This window comes from Macaca mulatta, chromosome 5 (genome assembly GCF_049350105.2).
Source record: "Macaca mulatta isolate MMU2019108-1 chromosome 5, T2T-MMU8v2.0, whole genome shotgun sequence".
Lineage (NCBI taxonomy): Eukaryota > Metazoa > Chordata > Mammalia > Primates > Cercopithecidae > Macaca > Macaca mulatta.
The window spans coordinates 177,525,339-177,538,201 of record NC_133410.1 but is presented as its reverse complement, the minus strand read 5'-3'; the positions used below and the strand labels follow the sequence as shown (position 1 = coordinate 177,538,201).

General features: G+C 40.9%; 1 long non-coding RNA gene across 3 annotated transcripts in view; it reads left to right on the top strand.

The window, feature by feature from the left end:
* The window catches only part of LOC144340872 (uncharacterized), a 55,101-nt gene extending 43,343 nt beyond the window's left edge, over nt 1-11,758 (top strand). Inside the window, exon 6 of one of the 3 annotated variants that reach the window (XR_013417375.1) lies at nt 10,824-11,758. This is a non-coding gene — a long non-coding RNA (uncharacterized LOC144340872). The remainder of the gene's footprint in view (nt 1-10,823) is intronic. The other 2 variants (XR_013417377.1, XR_013417371.1) reach the window with 2 other exon arrangements.
* The last annotated feature ends 1,105 nt before the right edge of the window (nt 11,759-12,863 follow it).

The window sequence follows — 12,863 nt, the reverse complement described above, 5'->3', positions numbered from 1 at the left end:
TACAATATGAATTATGGTCACAATTACAATCTTCCCCGACCCAGTCTTTCCCAACAGCTGGATACCTTAGGCCCTTAGATTGATGTCATCATTCAGCTTTTTGCTTTTTTAAAAAATTCAATTCTACTGCAGATAAATAAACAAACCCCCTAAATAGCTCTCTCCTTTCCCCCCAGAGGTTTAATCCTTATAAATAACTCCGAATAATTGTGATGTATCTTCTGGCATTTCACATTTTCTGAAAATTACCATTGAAATTTGAATTTAATGATATAATAACCCCCAGATATATTTTAAACTGAAAGTATAAACTAGAAGTTTTGGTGAAATCTCATTTACTCAGGAATTCATTTAGTGGCCACTATTTGCCATGGTTTTAATGTGGGTCTGATATTGGTAGGTCATGTTCGGAGGGAAGATATATGCAAGTTTTCAATTTGTGTAATCCAGTTAGTGCTTCCAGAATGTTTTCCATGTCTCTGCATGTTTGCGAATTACCAGAGGTCACAGATAAAATTTTAAAACGTGAGAGTTGTTCATGAACATATTTGGGCTTTGTCAAAATCAGGATGTCTGCCTTCCCTGTGTAGCTTACATCTTTTTTTTTTTTTTTTTTTTTTTTTTTAAATAAGTAATGGGTCTGAAGCTTCAGGACAAAGATGACCAAAACCAGTTTTTCTGCTGGGCCCTGTGAATGCTACCCAAGATAATGCTACACATTTATATAACACCCACAGCTGCTTATGCTGCAGTAATTCTTTCAAAAGTTCTAGCAATCTGGACTCCTTTTTTTATTTGATTTGGGGATTTAGTCACTAATCTACAGTTACTTCTAGAAATAAGCAGATGACTGCTTCAAAAAGCAAAAACTTTCTGACACCTTTTATTACCCTCTAGATGAAAATGAGAACGGTAGTAATATTCAAAGGTAACTGATACACTCAATGGTGGCTCACCACCTCATTTCAGACAACCAGCGGGGCTCAACGCACAGCTGCTCTTTTATTCTCTTCCAAGAGAGTTTGTGTAAGAACTTTGCAAGCATTTCCTGTACAATTTGTCTTTCTGGGAAAATTGCATGTGGCATAGGTATAACTTGCTTAATAGTCACAATTTGTTAATTTCACCTTTTTTTCTCAAGAGAGGTGGAAAAAATGACTAATTGTGTGGTGGGTGACAGAGAGTCTTTCTTTGGACCGTAAAAGGTAACTGGATCAACATGTCTTCAAACAATGTTACTGACTTAAAAATTCACATCTGCACTGTATTTATAGTTACCGTATTTTTTGACCCATTGCTTATACTTGATCAAGACTCTTTTTTTTTGAGACAGAGTCTTGCTCTGTCACCCAGGCTGGAATGCAGTGGCACAATCATGGCTCACTGTAGCCTCCATCTCCTTGTCTTAAGCAATCCTCCCACCTCAGCCTCCCCAGTTGCCTGGACCACAGGCTCACACCACCATGCCCAGCTAAAAAACAACACTCGCCGTGCTGCCTCACCAAATTTAAAAAAAGAAGAAGAAGAAGAAGAAGAAGAAGAAGAAGAAGAAGAAGAAGAAGAAGAAGAAGAAGAAGAAGAAGGCTTTTAAAAAGTTCTCTTTTCTAAGTAGAAATTTGTGAAACTATGTTTGTTTTTTCATTACCATTCATTTCTAAGACCAAAGGATATTGTTCTCTACTTTCTTACCCCAAACCAAACTTTTTTTCTTTCTTTCTATGGTTATGTCATATTAATTTTTTTGTTTGTTTGTTTTGGTTTTGGTGTTTTTTTTTTAGATGGGGTCTCGCTCTGTCACCCAGGCTGGAGTGCAGTTGCGCCATCTTGGCTCACTGCAACCTCTGCCTCCTGGGTTCAAGCGACTCTCCTGCCTCAGCCTCCTGAGTAGCTGGGGCTTAAGGTGCGTTCCACTACACCCGGCTGATTTTTGTATTGTTAGTAGAGACAGGGTTTTACTATATTGGCCAGGCTGGTCTTGAACTCCTGACCCCGTGATCCGCCTCCAACCTCTACCTCCCAAAGTGCTGGGATTACAGGCATGAGCCACCACACCTGGCCATGTCACGTTAATTTTAATGAGGCAAAATATCTATCAAGCTTAAAATCATATGAGAAATTTGAAGGAAAATGATTATAGATTTTATTCAGAAAAGATACTCTGGGTCGTCAGTTATTCCTTTTTTTCTGATTATTAAGGCTGACTTTTTTTTTAAAAACCCTTTATTTTGAAATATGTATGGGCTCACAGAAAGCTGCAACGCTTACACATAGAGTTCCATGTACTTGTCGCCCATCTTCCCCTAGTGGTGACATCTTATATAACCATAGTACCATATTAAAACCAATAACCTGGCATGGAATAACACTAGTAACTAGAGTGTAGACCTTACTCTGTGTTCACCAGTTTTTACATGCACGTGTGTGTGTGTGTGTTTATTTATAGTTCTATGCAATTTGACCCCAGTTATAGATCGGTACACCATTACTGTTGTAGCTAACACAACAATTAGGATACAGAATTGTTCCGTCAGCACAAAGGAACTCCCTCATTCTACCCCTTTGCATCCTCCCTCCCTCCCCTGTTCATAATCCCTGGCAACCACTAATCTGTTCTCCATCTCTACACTTTTGTCATTTCTAGGATGTTCTATAAATGGAATCATATAGTATGTAACCTTTTGCGATTGACTTTTTCACCCAGCATAATGTCCTTAAGACCCATCCAGTTTGTCACATGTATCCATAGTTCATTCCTTTGCATGGCTGAATAGTATTCCACTGTATGGATATGCCAGAGTTTGCTTAACCATTCGCCCTTTGAAAGACATTGGGATTGTTCACAGTTTTTTTGCTATTACAAATAAAGCTACTATCAGCATTCATGTACAGATTTATTCTCTGTGTGCATGAACATAAGTTTTCAATTTCTCTGGGATAAATGCCCAAGAGGATATGATTGCTAGGTTATGTGGCAAATGCAGATTTAGTTTTATGAAAAACTGTCAAGAAATTTTCCAGAGTAGATGTACATTTTATACTTCCACCAGCAGTATAGGAGGGGTCCAGTTTTCCCGCATCCTTGCCAGTAACCAACTTTTTTAGATGAGTAAGTGAACATGAAAACATTGTGAGATGACAAAGGCCACATATAGACTAGGCAAAGTATGTGAAAGGAGATATTTGTCTTGCATATGAGCCTCAGACAGCTTTTTCAGGAGAGATGACACAGCAACATTTGTTGTAATATAAATTTCCCCCGCTCTTATCAGCCTGTAGCCATGTATCAGTTAGCAATGCAAGTGATAGAAAACTCTATACAGCCATTTAAGCACATGGGGCTGTTTTCCTCACAGAACAAGAAGTGCAGAAATCAGTGGCTACGGAGGCTTAAAGATGGCTACTGCTGCTGCTGCTTCAGGAATCACGTCCACATTCCTCCAGGAAGAAGACAGAAGGAGAAAAGGCAGTGTTTGTATCACAGAAAAAAAATTTTTTTTTTTTTTTTTCCAGAAACACCACTAGTGTTCTGTTTTGGTCACATTGCCCAGAACACTGCCTCACATCCCCTCATGGCTGGAACAACATGGTAGGGAGAAGGGCCTTGGAATGCTGATTGGGTCAGGAATTCACTATTATCTGCCACAGGGGACCGTCAACATTAATGGGCAAATTTTGCCGGCTTAAGGCTTCCCCCGATGATGCATGGCCACATCCTGTTGTAATGTCCTCCATCCTAAAGTATTTCTGGGTGTTCCTATGGGGTATCTCACTTGTGCTTATAAGCAAAGTCCAGTCCCACTGCTCAACACCATTGTTCTCTGCAGGTCGTTGTGAGGTACAGTGTTGTCTGCAGGGCCCTCCCCTCCCCTAAGCTTCTGCTCTGGTCCTCTGGTTGTCATCATGGAGGAACTAGAAACTTCATGCAGTTGGGGCTGCATTCCTTGCCAAAGTGGGGAGAGAGATATCCCCCCTGCTTTGGGCACCCTTTGTCACACTGTGTGCCATGCATTTCATGACTACCTTTCTGAACCCATTTCCTCACTTGAGCTTAGGAACCTTCACTCTTCATTGGTTCATACATTGTCCATGGAGTTGGACAGGTGACCAGACATAAGGCCATCCTTTCCACTGATAATGTATTTCTCATTCTTACATTCCCACAAAAGTAAAACCTAACATGCCCTTTTTCCTTTCCTTTCCTTTCCTTTCCTTTCCTTTCCTTTCCTTCCTTCCTTCCTTCCTTCCTTCCTTCCTTCCTTCCTTCCTTCCTTCCTTCCTTCCTTCCTTCCTCTCTTTCCTCCCTCCCTCCCTCCCTCCCTCCCTCCCTCCCTTCCTTCCTTCCTTCCTTCCTTCCTTCCTTCCTTCCTTCCTTCCTTCCTTCCTTCCTTCCTTCCTTCCTTCCTTCCTTCCTTCTCTCTCTTTCTCTCTCTCTTTCTTTCATTCGTTTTTTGAGATAGTCTTGCTCTGTCACCCAGGCTGGAGTGCAGTGATCCAATCTTGGCTCACCGCAGCCTTGACCTCCTGGGCTCAAGTGATCCTCCCACCTCAGACTCTTAGGTAGTTAGGACTACAGGCGCAACCACACCCACCTAATTTTTGTAGAGACAGGATCTCCCTATGTTGGCCTGGCTGGTCTTGAACTCCTGGGCTCAAGCAATCTGCCCACCTTGGCCCCACAAAGTGCTGGGATTACAGGCATGAGCCACCATGCCCGGCCTAGCATGTTCTTTCCACGGCAAACCAGCTCATGCAAATAAACAGCTGTGTAGGGGACTTAGCCAACCTCACCTGTCCAGACGTGAATCTCAATGTAAACTAAGAAAAGACCACCTGTGCACACTGTCTTCCTATTGGATTGCCCGTGTGAATTCAGTTGGTCTGACTGAATCACTAACTCCTTCCTCCCTCACTGCTCACAGTTTCTTTCCCTGGTGTTTGTTCATGTTACAATGAAAAATGACAATTTTCCAATCAAGGATGTAGACCCAGTTAGAGCTTCTTTAGATTCTAGTGGGACAAAGGAAGCTCCTCCTGTTTTATACTTGGTCTTACCCAGAAGGACAAAAAGTGATCCCTCCTTTTATCATTGCTGCCTTTTTGACTTAGTGCATGCAACAGTAGTTGGGATGTGCATTAGTTACCATGAAAATGGCAGTTGCTATAACAGAGAGGCTGATAGAACAGAGATCTAAGCAAGAGAGAAGTTTATTCTCTCTCAGATCTCAGAGATGCTATGGGACCTCTACCATGTCAAACATCCAGCCACCCATGCTGTTGTTACTCTGCCATACTCAACACACAGCTCCAAACCCTGTGTCCAGTATGGCTGCTCTGGCTCTCACCATCATGTTTATACCTAGCCAGCAAGAAGGTGGAAAGTAGAATAGGAGGAAATATTTCTTTCCTTTTATGGGCATGACCAGGAAGTTCCCCACACAATTTTTGCTTAAATCCTGTTAACCTGACCTTAGAAGCACGGCCCTACTTAGCTGCATGGGAGGTGAGGCTGGGAAGCATGGTCTTTATTCTGGATATTCTGTTATCACAACAGAATTATACACTTTGGGGAGCATCTAGCAGAATCAGGTACAATGACCTCTAGATTTGGGGCCAGACAGGAATGCTACAATTTTGGGTGGTGGTTCTCAACCAGGGGCGATTTTGCTCCCCTCCACCCCACTCCGCCCCCATCCCCTTCCAGGAGACATTTGGCAATGTCTGGAGATATCATTGTGTGTCACAACTAGGAGGATGTGTGTTACTGGCATCTAGTGGGTAGATGCTGTAAATATTCTGTGGTACACGAGACAATCCCCAACAACAACAAAAATTACTCAGCATAAAATCTCAGTATTGCTGAAGTTGAGAAATCCTGCCTTAGGAATCTGTCTTTACAAAGCCTTAGCCCACCACGTGTTAATCTCTCTCAGCTTTCATTTTGTGCTTTTCCAATAAAATTTACAAGATTTAGGCATATCAATATGCTTCAATAAATTAGAATTAGAACTGTAAGACACTGTTAGCTCTGTTTGCCATAGGTCATTTTAACAAGAAAATGAAACTTTGTTAACCCCTATCCATAGTTCCACGACCACCACTACTAACCCAGCTTTAGTTCTGAAGAGGAAGGTTTCCTTCTTTGGGTTTTCTGAAGCTATTTAATAATAGACAATATCCCACTAATCCAGAGTAAAGAAGAAAATCTGTTCAATTAAAGCCAAGTGTAATTGTGTATAATTAATCACAGTCTTCTTAAGGGAAATAAACATAATTTGTTTTTAGTAAGAATGAATCTATAATTATTCAGTGACAGAGGAAAAACCATTCATTAGTATATCATGTTCACTTTTAATGTAGTGAAATGCATTGTAGTTTTTGCTGTTTCAGGCATGAAAACCTGTGTGTTAAATCTTGTCATTTCTGGTTCTGATAATCTGCTTTGGTGACAGATTGAAAATGCAGTTTGTCACATCAGGACATAAATCTTAAGTAATCAACCTGAGAGAACAGTACCAAACCCTCCGGAGAGGTTTCCAACATGCGATGGTGACATTTCTTAATAAGCTCAGGATTAGTGATCTAACTTGTCACTGGTTCAGCAGGAAAAAGTAGAAAAATGACACGGTTGCTACAGTGTCCACTCAGGAGTTGTCTTCTATAAATCTGGAAAATCAACTTCTGGAAATTCTCCCCTGAGATGAAGATGTAGTGTGTGTCAGCAATGCATCACAGGAATCTTTCATTATTTTAGGTTGTTATTTAGACATCATACATTTTTCTTGGGGACAGAAACAAGCATACTGTTCTTCATTTCCTATTCGTCTGGATCTGAGCACTTTCCTTTTGGGTTCATAGGACTTTGTAATTATCTCTTTTAAAACATCATTTCACAGGGAGTCACGTGCTACCTTTGCATTTTCATTCCATTTCCACCTATTGTTTTTCATATCTTTATTATTTGCCTTTCCAATGAGACAGTGTCTTGGAGAAAATGTTTATTTCTTTTATTTTGTTTATCCCACGACATTTAGTACAATTCCTTACATGTATGATGCATCTTTACTGATTGTTGTGTTTTCCCTTTGTTTAATCTCATGGCTATAACTGTGCTCTTGGAGTCACAAGTAGACTTAAAAACCATTGTAAGACTGCATGCAATTACACTGTTATTATTATGATGGAATACAAAAGAATTTGGAACACAAAAGAGTAGAAAGGCCAGGCACGGTGGCTTACACCCGTAATCCCAGCATTTTGGGAGACTGAGGTGGGCGGATCACGAAGTCAAGAGCTCGAGACCACCCTGGCCAACATGGCGAAACACCGTCTCTTTACAAAAATTAGCTGGGTGTGGTGGTACATGCCTGTAGTCCCAGCTACTCGGGAGGCTGAGACAGGAGAATTACTTGAACCCGGGAGGCAGAGGTTGCAGTGAGCTGAGATTGTGCCACTGCACTCCACTCTGGCGACAGAGCAAGACTCCATCTCAAAAAAAGAAAAAGAAATAAGAAAAAAGAGTAGAGAATAAAAGATCAGAATGTTGTGTGACTTTGACATATTTTAGGTAGGGAACTAAATGCACATATGTGTATTAAAACAATGTACAGAACTTTAACTTGTTATTAATAATCTCTCTCTGCTTTCATTTTGTGCTTTTCTAAGAAAATTTCTGTTGTATCAGCAGATACAACAAATGATCTACCTGGTAAGATCATTTAATGCAAAATGTGTCTGAAATATTAAGTTTATGTGGCAATGAAGGAAAACTTTTTAATATCCTTGCTCATTTGTGACGAAGAAGAACACGCAGAGCCTTTGGCATCCAGGCAAAGACTCAAGCCCCTTGTCACACTTCACCACTTACTAGCTGTGTATCTGTGAGCAAGTTACTGTAACCTCAACTAGCTTCATTTTCACTGTGTGTACAATGGGGATTATGATACCTTCCTTTCAAAGATTAAATTAAATAAATTATCATTTATATCACCTAGCACACTGTCTGGCAGTGTCAGAGTTCTTGGGACACAAGCAATAGAAACCCACCCTGCCAAACTTAAATGAAAAAAGGCCATTTATTAGAGTAATACTGGGGGCCTCATAGAATCAAGGAAGAGGTAAACAACCCAGTTTCAGGACTGGGGGACTCTGGGCATCTTAGCAACAGGAAGTCCTGACAGCTTTCTGGGCACAATGTCTCCATGGATGACTGGGCTCATCTTCAACCACTCTTGGTTCTTCTTAAGATGTATATTTTTAGGAGACAGATGCTTATTTCTCTGGACTAGGTTACCTGATTTTACAAAGGCTGGAGGATTGGGTTAAGTCACTGGCTTCCTCACTAGATCATCAGGAAAGTGGGAATGGAATTCTCTAGCCACCGGACTCCAGCCTGGGTGACAGAGTGAGACTCTATCTAACAACAACAACAACAAAAACCAAAACAACAAAAACAAAAACACCCTTCTATGGCTTCCTATTTTCTTTAAGATAAACACCAAAATCTGCAATGTGTCCTCTGAGGTTTAGCATAATCTGACCTATGCTTAATCTCTTTCTTCGTCTTGTAGTTTTCTATTCCCTTGTTTCTCAAGCTTCAGGCATGTTACTGAGGTTCAGTTTCTGGAATGGTTGCCATCTTGGTCATCATATAGCCAGGTGCCTAGACCTCTCTTCTCCACATTTCACAGCCCCTGCCCCACAGCTTTCTTCGTCTGATTAACCCTTTCTCATTCACCAAGACTCAACTCAAGTGGAACTTCCTAGGGAGTTTCTCCTGATTGCCCAGGCTAGGCTAATTGCCCGTTATTCATTTCTACGGCCCCTCCACCTGCGCTTTCTTTTCTTCACATTTTTCATAACTATAATTACTTGTTCAGCACCCCTCTTGCCCACTATTGGCAGCACGAGGGGAATAACTGCAGTTCACTGCCGTCTTCCTTGGCTCTACCATGGTGAAGGGAGTGCAACACCTTCTCACTGTGCATCTGTGGGCTCAGGTCTTCAGAAAAACGAATCCCCCAGATTAACAAAGATGTGCTAATTAAATATTAATTTAAAAACTTGAACACAGCTGATCACATAGTTTTATTATTTATTTATTTATTTATTTGAGATAGAGTCTCACTCTGTCACCCAGGCTGGAGTGTAGTGGTGTGATCTTGGCTCACTGCAACCTCCGTCTCCTGGGTTCCAGCGATTCTCCTGCCTCAGCCTCCCAAGTAGTTGGTATTACAGGTGTGTGCCACCATGCCTGGCTAATTTTTTTTGTATTTTTAGTAGAGACGGGATTTCAGCATGTTGGCCAGGCTGGTCTCGAACATCTAACCTCAGGTGATCCACCAGTCTTGGCCTCTCAAAGTGCTGGGATTACAGGTGTGAGCCACTGTGCCTGGCCATCACATAGTTTCAGAGTTAGTCTTCTCCTCATTGATATGGACCTGTGTTGTGATTTTTTTTTAAGTACAAAATATCTACAATATGAAGTATACATTTTCTGCTACTAAGGTTATTCTTAGATCATGTGATGAAATTAACTATACTGATATTTTGTGGTGCTCCACAAAAATTTCCATGTCGTTAAAGATGGAGACAATAGACACTGGGGACTACTTGTGGGGTTGGGAGGGAAAAGTGGGATGAAGGTTGAAAAACTATTGGTTACTATGCTCGCTACCTGGTGGATGATGCAATATACCCACGTAACAAACCTACACATGTGCCTCCAAAATTTAAAATAAAAGTTGGACTTATTTAAAAAGAGAAGAAAGAAAATTATATTTCACAACTGTATTGGTATAAAGGTGAATATATTAATATTAGACATTAGACATTTTATCCAACCTAAAAGCAAAAATAAAGGTATTTGTTAAACACAAAAATAGGCCAGATGCGGTGACTCACACCTGTAATCCCAGCTCTTTGGGAGGCCAAGGCGTGCAGATCACTTGCGTCCAGGAATTTGAGATGTGTCTGGACAATATAGTGAGATCCTATCTCTACAAAAAAATACAAAAAATTAGCCAGGCATGGTGGCATGCGCCTGGGGTCCCAGCTACTTCAGAGGCTGAGATGAGAGGATTGTGTGAGCCTGGAAGGTCAAGGCTACAGTGAGCCAAGATTGAGCCATTGCACTCCAGCCTGGGTGACAGAGTAAGATCCTATCTCAAATAAATAAATAGGACAAAAATAAAAAATAAAAAGAGGAAAAAAAAATTTCATGTCTTTCATGTGTCATCTATGCTGTTACTGTGAGGCTGGTGTGTGTTAACATCTCTTCTTCATAGATACGATGAGGATGAGACACCCCTATGGTCATTCATGTCCAATACAACTGCTTTGCATGTGTATCTATTTCTGTTGGATTCACCACTTCATCAGTAGCTTCGAAACGTCTCCCAGAATTCCACATAGGTCCAGACTTGTGCTGAAAAGGAAATTGAGGATATAATAGATGCTAACAGGGAAATATACTTTATTATGTTGTTCTAAGGACTGGAACTTTAGAAACATATTTGAGGATAATCTTTTGCAAATAAAGAAACTTGTCCAGGTTGAACCCTCAGGGCTCAGATATATTTTTTTAATACATTGATTTGAAAGAAATGGAAGCTAGAAGCTAGAATTAATTAATTAATTTTTATTTTTATTATTATTTTTGTGATGGAGTCTTGCTCTGTCACCCAGGTTGGAGTGCAGTGGTGCGATCTCAGCTTACTGCAACCTCCACCTCCCAGGTTTAAGAGTTTCTCCTGCCTCAGCCTCCCGAGTAGCTGGGATTACAGGCGCGTGCCCCACACCCAACTAATTTTTGTGTTTTTTTGTAGAGACAAGATTTCACCATGTTGGCCAGCATGGTCTCAAACTCCTGACCTCAAGTGACCCACCCACCTCCTCGGCCTCCCAAAGTGCTGGGATTATAGGCATGAGCCACCATACTAGACCCAGAATTGTGACTGACATATTTTGTGTGAGATACAAGAAGTAAGAAATATCAGAAGAAGAACAAAAACAGAAGAAGATGTTTTCTGACCTGAGAAATCAGAATAATAATAAAGGCAAGTCTGTCAATAGTGATGGCTGAACTATGGCTGTCTGATGCATAAGTCCAGAATTCCTATTTCCCATTGAAAGGAGTTGCTACTAATTATTAATAATTGTAAGGCGATGACATTGTGCTAAACATTTTATATAGGATCAACCTATCTTATGAGGCTGTCAATAACCTCATGCCAATATTATTTTCCCTTTTTTTTTGCATAAAGAAATCTTAACCCAGAGAGTTTAATAAATTGCCCAAGATTACACAGCTTGTGGTAGAGCCAGAATTCAAATTCAGTAGACTAAATCCAGGGTTATATATGATGCTATATTGCCAGTTTTATATATGTTTATGAAATTTTACCTGAAACCGTTAGATTCTATGTTGTGAATGATGTCATCTGTCACTTTTTTTTTTTTTTTTAGAGACGGGGGTTTCTGTCTGTCACCCAGGCTAGAGTGCTATGGCATGGTCACAGCTGACTGCAGCCTAGACCTCTTGGGCTCAAGCAATCTTCCCACCTTTGCCTCCCAAGGAGCTAGGACCACAGGCATGCACCACTACACACAGATAATTTTTCAATTTTAATTTTGTAGACACAGGGTCTCTCTGTGCTGCCTAGGCTGGTCTCGAACTCCTGGGCTCAAGTGATCTTCCCACCTTGGCCTCCCAAAGTGTTGGGATTACAGGCGTGAGCCATGGTGCCTGGCCTCTGTCATCTTCTAAGCCAATTCTTTTCAACTTATTTATTCCATCTCTATTTAGTAGAAGGGAAAAAGGATACTTTCTATAGTTTTGGTTAAGGATCATCTACTTTATACTTGTTTATTTTAAATTATTGTGGTTTAATGGTTAGCCTAGTAAATTAGCCAAATAAATTAATATGTCATTTTTTAAAATAAGATGAATTCTGGCCCATTTTTTCCCATTCATAGATTATATAGGGACCCATAGATATGTACGCCTCAACTCAGCAACTTAAGAAAATTATAAGTGCTACTTGCCAGAGGGGACTGATTCATATTCCTTATAGGATTGGTGTCTGTTTCACTTCTTAAAAATTCATATCTCTCTCCTCATACATTATCACCTCCTTTTCCATTTCTCTTCATATTATTATATGTTGCTTGCTGGTTCTGGGACTCACTACTGGTTATTTGGAACAAAACATTTACAGATTTCATGGGACATTGAGTTCAGCTATTAATATTTGAAAAAGAGAAAACGGCAGTAGTCTGTTAAGGAGACTAAATGGTGTACATGTTGCATGTAAAACAGAGTTTATTTTGAGCAAAGATCCCCTAGGGGAATGCTGCTTGTATGCTGTATCTGATCTGCTGTGGAGCACATGCCCAGCCAAGCCTCCTTTAATAAGGCTGCCCACTCTGAGCCCCTGTGGCAACGGTGCTTGGCTGTGGGTGCACCTTCCGCCTTTGAGCACCCCACTCACTCACACAGCAACCTGCCTCCCCAGCCAACTGCTCTCCACAGGCGTTAATCCATCCCCTCATTAACGACCAATCCAATTCTCTGTCTTGAACAAAGGGAGTCAGAGTTTAGTCCCTTGAACTGAAAAGTCCTATGGGGCTCAGCCATTTTCAACTGTGTGATTAGTAAATAACGTGGGTCTGCAGGAAGAAGGAGAAATTTAAAACAGAGGACAGCAGAGAAGGGGGCTCTTATGGCTTCAGAGAGCATTAAGGGGGCAGAGGGATGTGCTGCTGTGGTCCCCGAGGCTCCCAATGAGGTCCATCTCCAGTTCCACGTGGTCCCAGCTTGCTTTTTGTTGATGTCATATTCTGCATCATAAACACATATTTGAATT